The sequence below is a fragment of the Ovis aries genome, chromosome 19 (assembly GCF_016772045.2).
Source record: "Ovis aries strain OAR_USU_Benz2616 breed Rambouillet chromosome 19, ARS-UI_Ramb_v3.0, whole genome shotgun sequence".
Lineage (NCBI taxonomy): Eukaryota > Metazoa > Chordata > Mammalia > Artiodactyla > Bovidae > Ovis > Ovis aries.
Genome location: NC_056072.1, coordinates 10,910,466 through 10,928,680, shown reverse-complemented (window position 1 = coordinate 10,928,680; position 18,215 = coordinate 10,910,466).

The window sequence follows — 18,215 nt, the reverse complement described above, 5'->3', positions numbered from 1 at the left end:
TCATCCTGGAGGAGGGTGCAACAGGCAAAAGACCAATCAACAGGGTCCTCAAATATGACTTCTCAGCTAAGTATCAAAAGCTAGAAAGACATCACCCTCTTACTGTAACAATTATGCTCAGGAAACAAAGCTCATATTCTGAGCTGAACTGAATAATTGCTCTTCTCAAGGAGATGCAAGATTCAGTTCAGCTCAGTCACTCACTCGTGTCCGACTCTTTGCAACCCCATGAATCACAGAACACCAGGCCTCCCTGTCCATTACCAACCCCCGGAGTTCACTCAAATTCACGTTCATCAAGCCGGTGATGCCATCCAGCCATCTCATCCTCTGTCGTCCCCTTCTCCTCCTGCCCCCAATCCCTCCCAGCATCAGTCTTTTCCAATGAGTCAACTTGTCACATGAGGTGGCCAAAGTACTGGAGCTTCAGCTTTAGCATCAGTCCTCCCATAGAAACCCCAGGACTGATCTCCTTTAGGATGGACTGGTTGGATCTCCTTGCAGTCCAAGGGACTCTCAAAAGAGTCTTCTCCAACACCACAGTTCGAAAGCATCAATTCTTTGGCACTCAGCCTTCTTCACAGTCCAACTCTCACATCCATACATGACTACTGGAAAAACCATAGCCTTGACTAGACGGACCTTTGTTGGCAAAGTAATGTCTCTGCTTTTGAATATGCTATCTAGGTTGGTCATAACTTTTCTTCCAAGGAGTATGGGTCTTTTAATTTAATGGCTGCAATCACAATCTGCAGTGATTTTGGAGCCCAGAGTTTCCCCACCTATTTCCAGTGATGGGACAAGACGCCATGATCTTAGTTTTCTGAATGTTGAGCTTTAAGCCAACTTTTTCACTCTCCTCTTTCACTTCCATCAAGGGGCTTTTTAGTTCCTCTTCACTTTCTGCCATAAGGGTGGTGTCATCTGCACATCTGAGGTTATTGATATTTCTCCTGGCAATCCTGATTCCAGCTTGTGCTTCTTCCAGTCCAGCGTTTCTCATGATGTACTCTGCATAGAAGTTAAATAAGCAGGGTGACAATATACAGCCTTGACTTACTCCTTTTCCTATTTGGAACCAGTCTGTTGTTCCATGTCCAGTTCTAACTGTTGCTTCCTGACTTGCATACAGATTTCTCAAGAGGCAGGTTAGGTGGTCTGGTATTCCCATCTCTTTCAGAATTTTCCACAGTTTACTGTGATCCACACAGTCAAAGCCTTTGGCTAATCAATAAAAATGATGACTGATTTGATTTTTATTTTAAATATTTGATCACTGAAAAGAAATTCAACATATACGCTGAATAGTAGAATAGGTTGCCAAAGAGTAAATCTGCGAGTTGTAAAATCAAACCAAGAATTCTTCTAGAAGGTACCTAAGATTTTAAAATATGAAACAGAAGTTAAGAAATATGGAATATAAATTGGACTTCAATGGATAAACAAGGTCCTACTGTAGAGCACAGGGAACTACATCCAATATCCTGTAATAAACCATAATGGCAAAGAAGATGAAAAAGAATGTATAACTAAGTCACTTTTCTGTATGTAGAGCAGAAATTAATACAACATTGTATATCAACCTCAATATAATAAATTTTAAAATAAATAAATTGAACTTCACCAGAGTTAAAAACTTCTGTTCTTCAAAAGACATTATCCAGTTCAGTTCAGTTCAGTCGCTCAGTCATGTCCGACTCTTTGCGACCCCATGAATCGCAGCACGCCAGCCCTCCGTGTCCATCACCATCTCCCGGAGTTCACTCAGACTCACGTCCATCGAGTCCGTGATGCCATCCAGCCATCTCATCCTGGGTCGTCCCCTTCTCCTCCTGCCCCCAATCTCTCCCAGCATCAGAGTCTTTTCCAATGAGTCAACTCTTCGCATGAGGTGGCCAAAGTACTGGAGCTTCAGCTTTAGCATCATTCCTTCCAAAGAAATCCCAGGGCTGATCTCCTTCAGAATGGACTGGTTGGATCTCCTTGCAGTCCAAGGGACCCTCAAGAGTCTTCTCCAACACCACAGTTCAAACGCATCAATTCTTCGGCGCTCAGCCTTCTTCACAGGACTGGGAAAGGTCAGTTTTCATTCCAGTTCCAAAGAAAGGCAATGCCAAAGAATGCTCAAACTACTGCACAATTGTACTCATCTCACATGTTAGTAAAGTAATGCTCAAAATTCTGCAAGCCAGGCTTCACCAATACGTGAGCGGTGAACTCCCTGATGTTCGAGCTGGTTTTAGAAAAGGCAGAGGAACCAGAGATCAAATGGCCAACATCTGCTGGATCATGGAAAAAGCAAGAGAGTTCCAGAAAAACATCTATTTCTGCCTTATTAACTATGCCAAAGCCTTTGACTGTGTGGATCACAATAAACTGTGGAAAATTTTGAAAGAGATGGGAATACCAGACCACCTAACCTGCCTCTTGAGAAACCTGTATGCAGGTCAGGAAGCAACAGTTAGAACTGGACATGGAACAACAGACTGGTTCCAAAAAGGAAAAGGAGTAAGTCAAGGCTGTATACTGTCACCCTGCTTATTTAACTTCTTTGCAGAGTACATCATGAGAAATGCTGGACTTGAAGAAACACAAGCTGGAATCAAGATTGCCGGGAGAAATATCGATAACCTCAGATATGCAGATGACACCACCCTTATGGCAGAAAGTGAAGAGGAGCTAAAAAAACCTCTTGATGCAAGTGAAAGAGGAGAGTGAAAAAGTTGGCTTAAAGCTCAACATCCAGAAAACGAAGATCATGGCATCTGGTCCCATCACTTCATGGGAAATAGATGGGGAAACAGTAGAAACAGTGTCAGACTTTATTTTGGGGGCTCCAAAATCACTGCAGATGGTGACTGCAGCCATGAAATTAAAAGACGCTTACTCCTTGGAAGAAAAGTTATGACCAACCTAGATAGATAGTATATTAAAAAAAAAAAAGACATTATTAGGAGAATGAAAATACAAGCTCAGACTTGAAGAAAATCTTTGCAAAGCAGATAACCAAAGACTTGTATCAATAAGTATTAAAGAACTCTCGAAACTCAATGATATGAAACAACTCCAAAATATGCAAATCATTTGAAGACTTAAGTAAAAAAGATATACAGATTGTAAACAAGCACACAAAAACATATTCAATATTATTAGTCATTAAGGAAAGGCAAATTAAAACCGTAAGAAAATCATGACATGCCTATTAAGATGGCAAACATTTAAAAGACCGAGTATACCAAGTGCTGACGAGGAAGAGCCGGCACTGTCATATACTGCTGCTGGAATTGCAAAATGGTGCAACCAACCTCAGAAGCAGTTTAACAGTTTCTTTAGAAGTTAAACCTATACCTACCCTGTGGCCCAGCCCTTCCACTCTGAGGTATTTATCCAAGAGAAAATAAAGCATATGTCATACAAAGACTTGACAACAAATGTAATCACTGTATGTACAAACACACACACGCAGTGCTTCTCAAATTTATGTGCCCGTGACTCCTTCTGCCTCCTCACCTGTTACCCAGCTTGCAGAACCACAGCACATGCGATGAGACCGACCTGGGACCCATCCCAGCTCAGCTCTCATACTAGCTGTGTGCCCTTTGGTAAGGTGATTTGCACTTTTAAAACCTCAATTTTCTCATCTGCAAAATGGAGCTAGGGTCAGGACTAAAGTAGCAAGTGTCAACACCCACCACATTATACGGTCGTAAAAAACTTTCCCAACCCAGAGACTGAACCCACGTCTCCTGCACTGCAGGAAGATTCTTTGCCATCCGAGCCACCAGGGAAACACCCCACTCCCCCCAAAAAACCTTAATCCATTAATCATCCCAGAAATCAAACCAATAATATTGACAGTTTCCCCAAATGCACTGACTTTATTTGGAATTAGAGAAACCAGCATTCAGTCATCTGGAGTCCAAAGGTCCAAGAGGAGAGACGTCGAAGCACTCAGCACTGACCGCCCTGCAGGCCCATCTGCTCTGCATCAGCTGGTTTTCCTATGTTTATTATTCCTGGTGTTGAATCTCCTCCAATTCTTGTGTGAAAAGTTCGGACGCACAATAACCTCTTTATCACATTTTCAAAATCTGGGCCTGTCCTGGAAAGTTTACACCTTTTCTTGTTGCCATTGTTTTCATGTGGATTTGGGTTACTGAAAAGAGGCACTTGGAACACTTTACTGGAAACCCTTCTGTGTAAGCTGGCTGCAGACAAATCTCATCAAAGAATGAAAATGAGATGTCAGAGGAGTTACAACCACATCACATGGTCTCTGTGTTGTTTCTCAGCTGTGGTCTTGCGAGGAAGACCCGGGGCTGAAGCTCGTGGTCAGAAGTCTACGGCTGATAAACCCCCTCCCTCAGCCTCTCTCCTTTGGGGGTAGAAACTGAATAATACCAAAAAGAGATACAGAGACATGCCAATGTTGGGATATGGAATAAGAAAGCACACATAACTATGTAAAAATATGTATAACACAATAATAATACTGGGGACCATTCACTGAGTGTTATTTGTGTGCCACGCTCTTCATTCGCTAAGTGCTATTTAAACCTCGCAATAAGCCTATGAGTTAGGTACAGAATTGATGAGGACTTTGAGGCACAAGTGACAGAAAATTCACCTCAAGCTGACTCATAATATAAACGATATTTATTGGGTATGTCAGTTAAAAATCCTGATTTAGTTCTGGCATCAAGTGAAACTTGATTCAGCAACTGCAAAGGCTATCCCCAAGGCCTCAGATTTCTCCTTCTCCTCCCTGCCTTTTCGTATTGGCTTTCTCTTTGGAATTCATGCAGTCAACCCAGAAATTCCAGGATTTCCCAAGATGGCAAAATGAGAGATCAAAAATCCTGTGACAGAAATGAAGAATCCTCTGATGAGAGCAGTTAGTAGACTGGACATGACTGAGGGGAGATCCTCTGAGCCGGATGATATGTCAATAGAAACTTCTCAAGTTGAAAATTCAAAAGGGAGAAAACAAAAACAGGAACAGAACCACCAGAACTGTGAGACAACTATAAAATGCGTCACATACATAGAATGGAAGTATCGAAAGGAGGAGAGAGAAAGGAGCAGAAGAAAAATGTAATAACGAAACTGCCCCCAAATTGATGTCAGACAGCAAACCACAGATCCAGGAAGATCAGAGAGCACCAAGAAGGAAAAACGCCAAAAGAGAGAAAGAAAGGGAGAGAAGACAGGAAGGAGGGAGGGACGAACGAAGGAGAAAGAGAAAGCCGCCCCTGGGAGCAGCTGAGGTGCAGAGACAGCCAGGGCTTACCTACACACTGACTTGAAATCAGTTCAAGAAAGTGTACACCTTAAAGAAAAAAGAGAAAGAAAAAAGAGGAACCCTACACATCTGTGCCTGCTGAGTCGCTTCAGTCGTGTCTGACTCTTGACCACCCTATGGACCACAGTCCACCAGGCTCCTTCTGTCCATGGGATTCTCCAGGCAAGAATACTGGAGTGGGTTGCCAGGCCCTCCCCCAGGGGATCCTCCTCCAGGGGATCTTCCCAACCCAGGGATCTAACCTGTGTCTCTTTGTGTCTCCTGCATTGTTAGGCAGGTTCTTTGCTTCCCTGGTGTCTCAGAGGTTAAAGCCTCTGCCTGCAATGCAGGAGAACTGGGTTCAATCCCTGGGTCAGAAAGATCCCCTGGAGAAGAAAATGGCAACCCACTCCAGTATTCTTGCCTGGAGAATCCCATGGATAGAGGAGCCTGGTGGGCTACAGTCCACAGGGTCGCAAAGAGTCGGAACGACTGAGTGACTTCTCTTGACTTTACCACTAGTGCCACCGGTGAAGCCCTCCCTACATCCAGACGTATCGTACTCAAACTGCAGAAAACTCAAAGATAAAGAAATAGATGAGTCCACTACCAGAGGTGGAGACTTCAGCACCCCTCCATCAGAAACGGACAGACTCAGCAGATAACCAGGAAGGACGTGGGTGAACTGCACAGCACCAAGAGCCAATTCCGAAAGGGAGACCCGCACAGCAGGAGACCCGGAGCAGGTAGAATGTTCCATGAGTGGGCCCCGGGTCCACCCCTTGGGAGAGGCTGCCTCAACACTGTTTCCTGGGCCTGTGGCCCCACACTCTGGGGGAGGTTCCTTCAGTGTTGTCCTTGGCCACTGGAGGCTCTGCCCTCCCTGGGGCTGCACCAGGTCACAAACCCTGTGCCACCTCCGAGACTCTCTTGATGACGTCCTTCACCCACAGTTCCAGGAATCCACCCTGAAAACATCCTTCCAAATCACAAAACACAAAGCATATACACATGAGCATTCACTGCAGCCCTATTTGCAACAGGAACTCAACTGGAAAGAACTCAAATGTTTGTCAGTAGGGGTCTGGTTGAATAAATTACATCCATGCAATGAAATTCTGATGTAGCTGTAAAAAGAATGAGGAAGTTTTCCGTGCACTGGAGTGATCTCCACGATATATTGTTCAGTGGGAAAAAAAATACAGAAGATATAGAACAATGCATATAGTATGCCTACTTTGGTGTAAGGAAAAAGCGGGAAATACATATATGTGCCTATTTTTGCCAGAAGAAACACTAAAAAATGGGGTCAAGTGTCGGAAGGGAAATGAGATCTCTCTAAGGATACCTCTTAATACTGTTTTGACTTTGAACTGCATAAACATTTAACATATTAAAAAATAAAGTTGTATCAGAAAGGAAAAAATGCAAACCCCCAAACCGAAAGGAGAGATCTAACGATCCAGTGACTGTTAGGAGCTGGTGAAGAGACACAGAAGCCTTTAACTGATATGGGGGTGACGTAGCAGGAACAGGTCTGGGGGATCAGGATTCAGCGTGGGACAGGCTAAAGTCAAACTGCAATATTACACAACCAAGCAGAGACGTTGCGCACGCAGTTGCAAGAGTCTGGAGACCAGGGAAGAGATAAAAAGTGAGTGCCACTGGCACACAGCGGGTGTTTAAAGCCAGGAGACAGGATGAGATCACCGAGGGGACAAAGATAAGAGAGAGGAAAGGCCTGGAGCCTGAACCCCAGGGCCCTAGGTTGTCAGCGGTCAGGGAAGATGAGGATGTCCCGGCCAGCGAATCAGGAGGCGGAGTGGATTCCAAGCGAGGGGAGGGTTTCCTGGAAGAGAAAGGGGCCATGTGTTCGAATCAGATGAGACCCAGCGAGACCACCTGCCTGAGCAAGGGTCCTGGCCAAGCGCAGTTTCCAGGGAGGAGCTTAACGGGAATGGAAGCAAACATGTCAGGGACAGTGAGTGTAGTTCTCTCTTTTAAAAAAGTCTTTTCCCTAAAGAGGCAGGGAGCAATGGGGCGATAGGTGGGGGTAAGATGTGGAATCCCAGAGCTTTGCCTTTCGAGGCAGGAGCGGGAGAGCCTATTTGGGAGCTGCTGGTGAGGGTTCAGCAGTGAGGGGACAACACGAGGGCCAGAGAGAGAGTGTAATAATATACCTCTACCAGGAGGGCAGTGCTCCACAGAGAGCACCAGCCTCTGGCTCTGCCCGTAAATGGCCACAGACCTGTGAGTGGCTCCTGTCTCCCAGGGACAATCAAAGTGAAACCGCCTCCATCAATCAGTGCCCGGATTAGATATGAACGGCGGAAGCCTCGCCAACTGCTCCAGCTCTCAGAGCTTCCTGGGAAGATCCAGGAGGCTCTTGAGCCCCCGTGTGGCTCTGAGAGCTTCCGCCAAGCCTCTGTGCAAGCAGTCAGATCGCTCACACACAGCCGTCCAGGGTCAGAGGACAGGGGACCCCACAGAAGCCATCGCCGCTGGCAGCCAGATCACCACACCCAGGACCCACACAAAACCAGAGATGGGAAGGCCCGGGATGAAGAAGCACCTCTCCCTCTTTCTTCACAGCTGTGCCATCTGCACGCTGGCCTGACCCAGTGACTTGCTTGGACCAACAGAAGGTAGTGAAAGCAACAGCATGCAGGAAGGGAGCTGGGCCTTATGGAGGTCTGTGGGCTCCCACTGCCCCCAGCCCCCTGCTGTGCTGCCTGTGAACAAGCACGTGCTCCCTGCTGGACTCGGGGTGACCACGCAGCAGAGACCAGACAGCCTGGCCCCTGGACGAGCACGTCTCAGCAGACACAGAGCTGACTCCAGGTGCACACGTGAGCCCAGCTGAGATGGGAAGAACGTCCGCCAGACACAGCCCAAAGGGCCAATCCACAGGTATCAACTGACACATCCAACTGATGTCCACTGGTGACCAGGGAGAATTCACTGCTGTTTACAGCACACCTTTGGTAAAGAATTATTCAATGAGACTTTAAACCTCTGGGCACAACAGAGTGTAGGCTGAGGCCAGGCATGGGAATGGAAGGCTAAGGCCTGAGGGAAGGACCGGCACGGGTAGGGTAGACCCCAAAGTGCACAGCATAGGATGGCACAGCTGGGCAGCCCTAGATCAGGCCTGCGACCCTACACCTCTGCCCACCAGCCTGACACATACAGACCTCAAGGAGGTAGACTCCTGGAGCTCACATGACCAGTACAACCCCAGATCACCCCTCCTCAAGAGGCTATAGGTCCCCGTCCACCATAGTCTGGCCAGTATTCTCCTGTAGTGTAGAAGTTCTGAGAAGGAACAAGGTAGACCTTCAAGCCAGTCATCCAAGGGGCACCCTGCTGCCAACACAAGCTGAAAAAAGCTGCAGGAGAATCACAGAGGAGAACAAGGGTTTCACTTAAATCAAGAAGGCAAAAGGAGGGCTTCCTTGTACGCCTTGCAATACAAGGGACACTGGTTCAATCCCTGGTGGGGGAAGATCCCACATGCCTTGGGGCAACTAAGTCCCAGCACCACAACTACTGGGACTGCTCTCTGGAGCTTTCGAGCCACAGCTACTGGGCCTTCACATCCTAAAGCCTGAGCACCACAACTCCCTGTTCACTGCAACTAGAGAAAGCCCAAGAGCGGCAATGAAGACCCAGTACAGACATACAGAAGTATTTGGGGAAAAAAAGAAGGCAAAATGAAACCTCAGATGGAGGATACTGAGGATTGTTTGCGATTTAGCATGAATTTGAAAAGGCCCAGGTTCAGAAGGTTTTAAATCACTGAGTCCAAGGTTCAAATCCTGCCTTCTAGATTACTGGCCTGCAGCTTTCTGTCATCCTCGGTGACCCCGTTTCCTCACTTCTGGCTGTTATGAAAGTTAAAGAAAATAAGGCATGCACACACGTACAGTGAGTCAGCCAGGGCCAATTCATCTCCATCCTATTGTTCTGAAACCTGAACTCTCAACCACCGCTTCTGATGAGCAAACATGTTTCAACGACCATCATATCTGCTGAGGGTGCTCTCTCCCCCGCCCTCCCCACCGCATCTCTAGTTATGCAATTCTAGCATATTCCATCACTCCCAAGGAAAGAACCCAACTGTATATCATCCATCCCAAGACCATGAGGCAGGCATCTGACATTTTCTGATCCTTGTGCATTTTCTTGTTTAAGCTATCTATCTTTGTCATGGCTCAATAAAGCTCAGTTTCAGCTTTTACAACAAGTCAGTCAGTTCAGTCGCTCAGTTGTGTCCGACTCTTTCTGACCCCACGGACTGCAGCACGCCAGGCTATCCTGTTCATCACCAACTCCCAGAGCTTGCTCAAACTCATGTCCATACAGTCGGTGATGCCATCCAACCATCTCATCCTGTGTCATCCCCTTCTCCTCCTGCGTTCAATCCTTCCCAGCATCAGGGTCTTTTCTAATAAGTCAGCTCTTTGCATCAGGTGGCCAAAGTATTAGAGCTTCAGCCTCAGCATCAGTCCTTTCAAAGAACATTCAGGAGTGATTTCTTTTAGGATTGACTGGTTTATATTCTTGCAGTCCAAGAGACTCTCAAGAGTCTTCTCCAACCCCACAGTTCAGAAGCATCAATTCTTTGGCACTCAGCTTTCTTTATGGTCTGACTCCTGTATCCAAACATGACTACTGGAAAAACCAAGGGACAACAATACCTACACCCTCTCGGAGGGCCTGAATGCTGTGAGAAGATACTCCATGCATGCTCCTTCCTCCTCCATCTTCCCACTTAAACAGGAGCAGTGAGCTCTGCGGCTGCCCTGGAGTGAATCTAATACTAGCGTGTGTAAAAGAGCAGAAGGCAAACAGTCTTGTAAGAGTAGAAGGAGGAAGAGGAGGAGAGAACAAAACAGAGAAAAAGAATCCAAGGGTAAGACACCAGCTCTGCCCACTTCCACTACGTGCAGAGGTGGCCCTTTCATTCAGGGACACAGCTGTTGAGCAAACAGATCTAAAACACAAAGGGAAACTCATTCAGGACATGAAAGTGATCCACCTTGTCCTTTGACAGTCACTGAGGGACTGCCAGCCACTGGGAACTCCAACAACAGGAAAAAAAAAAATTCACAAACAGAACAACTATCTGCAGAGAAAATAAGAGCTGTAGGATAAAGGAGGGGGGAAAAATGTAATTCCAATTAGTATTTTCAGAGATTTAAGAGAAAGTTTTCATTAAAAGACTAGAAAGTGAAAGCGAAGTCGCTCAGTCGTGTCCGACTCTTTGCGACCCCATGGACTGTAGCCTACCAGGCTCCTCCATCCATGGGATTTTCCAGGCAAGAGTACTGGAGGGGGTTGCCATTTCCTTCTCCAGGAGATCTTCCCGACCCAGGGATTGAACCTAAGTTTCCCGCATTGTAGGCAGATGCTTTACCATCTGAACCACCAGGGAAGCCCCCATTAGAAGACTACTTCAGTTTAAAAAAATTAATATTGAAATTAACATCACAAATATAGAGCCTTAAGTTCAGCTTTAATTTCGTTAATTATGAATCTACCAAATTTCAAGCAATTATTTTCAGGAGGTTTTTGTAACTTCATTAAATACCCTTTGTTTGAAATTACTATATTAATAAATGTATTACATTTTATTTCCTTTATAAGCATTTCATTGGGCTTCCCTTGTGGCTTAACTGGTAAAGAATCTGCCTGCAATGTAGGAGACTTGGGTTTGATCCCTGGATTCAGACGATCCCCTCGAGAAGGGAAAGGCTACCCACTCCAGTATTCTGGCCTGGAGAATGGGGTCATAAAGAGTTGGACATGCCTGAGCAACTTTCACTTACATAAGCATTTTATGATTCACATAACTCTAAAAGCTCCCAAGTACTTAAATAATTCATTATTTGACCAAGGTTGATAAATCTAACGGATAAAACTTAGTATCTATCTTGGTATCTCAAATATTCCAATATTATTTGTAAGCTTAAAAAAGTTTCAGCTTAAAATCACAAATCTAAATCAATTCTTCAATCATACGTTTTAAAATTAATCCAAGGCTAATTTATTAGCTAACTATTTATGCCAATTATCTTAAAAATACAAATAACCCCAAAAGATTAGAACCATGGATTTATTTCAACATTTACATTCGATTCTAAATTCAGAATCATCTTAGAGGACGATCATGTTCTTTCCAACAACTTTGGGCCAAGCCTGAATGTTGGATTAAACTCTGGGAGCCTTGGTTTACTCCACCTAAATTTGGAGATGCCCACTGGAGTGAAGATCCCCGTTGACCCTGTGTATTCAGAAGTTACAGGAGACTTGGTGGGCTGTGCTCTTTCTGGGCCGGAGTCCTGTCTCCCTGAGAGCCCAGGGTGTTGTCTTCTAACCCTCAGGCCCAGCCCTACCCTCACCCCTCAGATTAGGCCTCCCCCAGGGTTGCTCACTGGAGAAGACACCTGCATTCTCAAACCCACAGACGGGTGCCTCCTACCCTCCTCAGCTGAGTACCTTCCTCCTTCCCAGGCTAGGCCCCTAGACACTCCAGCAGCAGCCCAGTGCCTTCACTGGCCCTGGGAGCAGCCCCCTGCTCACGGCTGGTCTGGACTGAGGAATAACTGACTTACTGTATGAAAGAACAATCAGGGCCAGAGGAAATGCGTATTAGAATCAGAAGGCAAGTCCAGGACAGAAGGAGAATAGAGAGAATCAAGCCAGCAGAGGTAGCCCAGGGGTTCACACTGAAACAGAATTTCTCTGGCTAAAGCCTTGCAATCTGTATTTTAGAATTTCAGTGGGCCATTCTAGTTTTAAGAGTTATGAAATGTGGGACCTAAATTTGGCACCAAGCTTCCATGCGGCCAATGGGAAAAGGGAAACAGGTTACATGATACATAAAATAGTTCTCACTGACCGGAAGAGAAAGTACATTGAAACTTTCCCTGGCACTTGTCTATAAATAAACTTCTTACCTATTGGTGACCCACAGTTGTAAAGAACATATAATTACTGATTCCCTTGAGTTCTTCCTTATGGAGGTCTTTGAGTATCGCCCAAGGTACAGACTGAAACAGATGAGCAAAAGCACTTATACAGGGACCAAGGCAACATGGGTTAAGGGTGCTCTTCCTGTTGGTCTGAATACATCCAAAGAGAAAATTTGTTAAAAGTTTGTTGATGGCAGAATTTTTTTCAAACAAAACCTCATGGAGAACATCAATATACAAAACAAGTAAAAGTGGAGCAGCTCTGAGAGGAGAGGAGGCCCAGAACCTAGTCCTTTCGTCCTGCCCCTGGCTCTGCAGGGTTCCCTGAAGCATGTCCTTCCGGGAAACACATGTACACCTGTGCCAGCAAGCAGGTTGGATGCCCTGTATGATGAGCTCAGCTGATTGGTAGCGACTGTACTGAGCTGAGAAGTGTTTTGACAAATTGCTTGCATTCAGCTCCCCAGATGTCACCCACTCACTGCATTCACACCCTTACAAATCCTTTCTGAATCCTCCTCTTGAGAGATGGTGTGAATTTCCCCACCTCTGAATTCTGAGTTTGGCCCAGGTTGTGATCTAAGTGGAAGCTTCCAAAAGGGTTTGCAGGTTGCCATTTCTGCTCCTCTATCTAAACCTTTGTTACTGTCAGTAGAAACTGTTAAGACAAGAATTTCAAGCAAGGCTTTAATGGGACTCGTGCTGCGGCACAAGGGAGCAGAAGTAACAGGTTCCCTTGCGCCCAATGGCTGGCTGGTCTCTTAGATGGGGTGGGGTGGCGGATGGTGCTTCAGATTGCTGGGTCAGGCTGGAGGGGTGGCTTAGGTGGTCTGCCCACCCCCTTGGTGGTGCTGTGTGCAGGGACCATGTGTGGGGCCCTGCTTTGCTCCCAGTACCTCACAAGTGGCAGCTGGGTGTTGGCCTTTTTGTGTCTTATTGCTCATAATTTGTCCCAACGGCAAATACACAGTTTCCTTAGTCCCTTATAGTTTCCTGTATGCTGTTGCTCAGGGAGAGTTTGTCCAGGTGCAAATACTGCAGCAAAGGGCCCGCGATCCCACCCTGTCTCAGATCCCTTGCCTAGTGAGTAAATGGCCAAGCCAGACCTGGAAGCCTACCTAGCAGGCTGGCCCCAGAGTCTGCATTCTTAGCCAGCATGCTATGTTGCCTCTCCAAGAGATTAGGGAAATTTAAGCTCTTTGGAGCTTTCCCAGGTTCTTTCCCTGGGCCTAACCTCACCTTCAAATCTAAGGTGGCTCAATCTAGAAAAGTCGGAATGAAAACAGGGAAGAGACTCTTCCTAGCTGCACTCATTTCTCCTGGTGTGTCCTAATCCACTGTGATGTGTGTGACAAGTAATTGGTTCCTTAAAATGTTAGTATTTGTGACTAACTCACTTATAAAACAAGTGAAAACAAACCCCTGGTTCTGCTCATAACTGTCTTCTTATTGCTCCCTTGTGTTCCCATGTCTCCTTAAGAGAGAAAGAGGTCTTTAAAATTTTTCCCAGTCTTAAAATGTCTTTTTGTTTTTAATTACAGAAAAAGTACTGGTACATTTTATCTTCTTTCTTAGTTCACTTGTTCACCCATTCATTCATTTATATTCAATACACATTTATTGTGTGCTTATTACATATTCCAGGTCATCAGGATACAACTGTAGACAAGACAGATAATGAGCCTGGCCTCTTGGAGTTCTCATTCTAGTACAAAGAAAACAATAATTTTTACTGAGGGCAGGCAATACTTGATGCCCTGAAAAACACTAAAGAAGAGGAATGAGGAAATGAAGATTCCATGGAAGTGACCAGGGAAGACCAGTTATAACCACTCTTATGAATTAGCTGCTAATGCTTCTAGTTTATATCTATTAAAAGTGAATGTTATCTGTCACAGAGCACCAGGTTGAGCTCCCTGCATCTTACAGCAAATTCCACTGGCTATCTATTTTACACATGGGAATGTATATGTTTCCATGCTGCTTTCTCCATTCACCCTAACCTCTCCTTCCCCCGCTGTGTCCTCAAGTCTGTTCTCTCTGTCTGGGTCTCTATTCCTGCCCTGCAAATAGGTTCATCAGTACCATTTTTCTAGATTCCATATATATGCATTAATATATAACATTAGTTTTTGTCTTTCTGACTTACTTTACTCTCTGTAATAGGCTCTAGGTTCATCCCTCATCAGAACTGACTCAAATGCATTCCTTTTATGGCTGACTAATATTCCATTGTATATAGGTACCACAACTTCTTTAACCATTCATCTCTGACACCCTAGAAGGGGTGAGAAGTTCAAGAGGGAGGGGACATATGTACACCTATGGCTGATTCATGCTGATGTGTGGCAGAAATCAACACAATATTATAAAGCAATTATCCTTCAATTAAAAATAATTTTTAAAAAATATTTTTTAAAAGTGCATATATCTGGAACAATATATAGAATTCCTCAAATCATTAAATAATACACACTACATATATACTAACTATAATCACACTGTATAAGAGACCGGCTTCAGGGAGGATGGAGCAGACATATTTCTCCCTAAGCCTCCTACTAAGTACAGCTGAAAACCCTGGGCATTGTATTAATATATAAAACAAACCTAGGAAGACTTGGAGAGTGGAGTGGAAGAGGCAGACTGGTCAGAGCACTTGGGTCCTGAGGTATGACATGCCGTGAGTTTCCTCTGCCTCATATATGGCAGACTTGGAACTGAAGAAACTGGCTATCTGGAAACACTGGATGCTCAAGCAAAGGAGCAGCAAAGGGAAGCCTGGCAAGACAGAAAGCTTTTAGACAACTACCGCTCTGCTCCAGCCATACACAGAAAAAACCTTCCAGCAAGAAACAATGTGACCTGCCCCCAACGCCTGCTAGCAAAGGCACAGTGGGGAGCTCAGGGCTCTAACTTCCTCCAGGCTGTAAGGAGGCACCCAAAACTCATGCAAGGTGATGTCAGAGGAGGCTAAGCAGCAAGCAGGGGTAGAAGAGGAGGCCCAATGGAGAGTGGACTTTCACTGCTACTCAAAGGTGGAAAAAAGGTAAAGAGGTCGCCCTCCTGTGCTGTCAGTAGAGGTCTAGAGGGCAACTATTAACTCGACACCCCCACCCAGCAGTGATGAGGAGAACCTCCCCACCTTTGGCATCAGTGAAGGCCTAGTAGAAAATCTGGACTTCTATCCCATCCTTTACCTGACAAAGATTTTAAGGCAGCCATCAGACATGTGCTTCAATGAGCAATTACAAACACGCTTGAAGCAAAGAAACAGAATGTCTCTGCAAAGAAATGGAAGATATGAAGACCTGAGTGGGAATTTTAGAACTAAAAAATACAATCATTCAAATTAAAAACTCAATGGATGGGGGACTTCCCTGGTGGTCCAGTGGTTAGGACTTTGCCTTTCAATGCAGGGGTGTGGGTTCAACCCCTGATTACGGAGCTATGATCCTACATGCCTCACAGACAAAAAACCAAAACATATAACAGAAGCAATATTGCAACAAGTTCAGTAAAGACTTTTAAAATGGCCCACATCAAAAAAATAAATAATCATAGTAATAAAAACTAAGTGAATGGGTTCAACAGCAGAAAGGAGAGTACAGAGGAAGGAGTCAATGAACTTATAAACAGAACAAGAGAAATTACTCAACCTGAACAACAGAAATCAGGCTGAAAATAAAAAGAACAGGGCCTCTGGGACTCGTGGACTATAACAAAGCATCTAACCTGTCATTGGGGTCCCAGAAAGACAGCAGGAAAAGAAGAGTGTAGGGCTAAAAAAAAATAGTCAAATAATGGCTGAAAAGTTCCCACATTTGGTAAAAGACATAAGCCTGTAGATTCAAGAAGCTGGGCAAAGATAAACCTAAAGAAATCCACACCAAGATATCATAGTCAAACTTCCAAAAACTGAAGGCATCACACTATCCTGCAATAATTTTTTTTTTTTTTGCACAGTGTGTCAGTTTTCACTACGTTATGCTATAGTAGGGCCTCCCTGGTGGCTCAGATGGTGAAGAACCCGCCTGCAATGCAAGAGACCTGGGTTTGATCTCTGAGTTGGGAAGATCCCCTGGAGGAGGGCAGGCAACGCCCTCCAGTATTCTTGCTTGGAGAATCTTCATGTACAGAGGACCCTGGCAGGTTACAGTCAATGGGGTTCCAAAGAGTTGGACACGACTAAAGTAACTTAGCACGCACACACATGCTATAGTAACAAATGACCCCCAAATCTTAGTGGCTTATAATAACAACTACTTATTTCTTACTCTTGTTAGGCATCTGGTCAATGTATCACTTATCCCAGGGCCCAAGCTAAGGGAGAACTCTGTCTCATGTCTTTATCTGTCTCATGACAGAGATAAAAAGGCAATGGCTGAACTATGCAAGGGCTCTTAAAACTGCCGCTCAGATGTGGCAAAGTTATGTCCACTCAAAACTCACTGACCAAAGTCATACAGCCAATCTCAGTGTTTAGGTAAAGAAATGTACTCCACCCACTCTAACAGTAGGTACTGTGAACTCAGATAACAAAGTATGTGGATGCATGATCCAAATACAGGGAGAGAGAGAACTGGAAGCAACAATCTATTCCACCACAATCTGCTCACTGGGTCATAAATATTCATTTCCTTCCTGACTGCCCATAAAATACATTCATCATCTTCCCAAAATTTCCCCAAAGTCTCACCCAATTGTAACATCAAACATTATATCCAGGATCTCATGAGCCACCCCAGATCTTTTCTTGGAAACCTGTGAATGAGAAATATGAATTATCTGTCCTACCCACTCCCAACATACAGTGGTGGGAAGATAAAAAGGGACAGGGAAACACACTACACATTCCCCATTTAAAATGGCAGGGCATGGGACTTCCCTGGTGGTCTAGTGGCTAAGACTCCAAGCTCCCAATGCAGGAGACCCAGGTTTGATCCCTGGTGAGGGACCTCGATCCTACATGCTGGCACAGTCAAATAAACATTTTCCAAAAAATAAAATAAAAGGGGAGGGGGGCCCAGTCCAGGTGTGTGGAAAGCGAGAAGCAGCCTTCCTGCAGCAGGGGAATAAGCAATGGGAAAATTATAAGAGATGTACCCATACCCACATTTTAACCCATACCCACAATTTTGCTCTTCAGAGTAAAATTTTTAATGGCCGTATTGTTTACTGAGTGTCGTATATTCACATATGTTTGGTGTTTGGACACTTCTGAAGAACTTAACAACAAAACCTGATTAAAGAGATCTTAAAGAAAGGCACAAGGGAACTGTTATTATTACAGAAACAATGGCTGGAGTGTGGAAGGAAAGCCTCTGCCTCGCCCACACCCCTACCTACACCCTCACTGGAGCACTGCTGCAGGCATTGCTATTTCAATGCGTCTTTGACACTTCAGATCTGAGTGAAGCTCAGTTTTGAAATGTAGTGCTCGTAAGAGTATACTGATTCCGAATGCTCGCCCACACATCATATCTTTGGAATGTTTGGGGAAAGAGTGCCAGACAAACCTGGCACATGGTCTTCGGAAGTGTGTCCGTGTTTGGCAATCAAAGGCTGTTGAGAGAAAGACGGGTTGGTCCTGGATTGTTCTTTCCAGTGCGCTTACAGCATGGACAGGCAGATCCTCATGGAGTACTGAATCAAAACGAGTATCCTAGACGTTCAACAGCAGAGAACACGGTGTTAAACGATGGTGTCCTGAGGATAAATATCGTGCAATTGAAAGCAGTTTCACAGAGATTTTAATAGGCCTTAACATAATTATAACTGTAAGCATGTATACACACACACACACACAGAGCCTATTCTCCCATACAAGCTTTGACACATTAGAAAAATACTCCATGATTAAATGCATTAAAAATCTTTCCAAATACTTAGCAATTCAGTGCTCCTGACAAACAGTTCCTCATCATAACTCACCCAGACATAACATAAATTCTAAA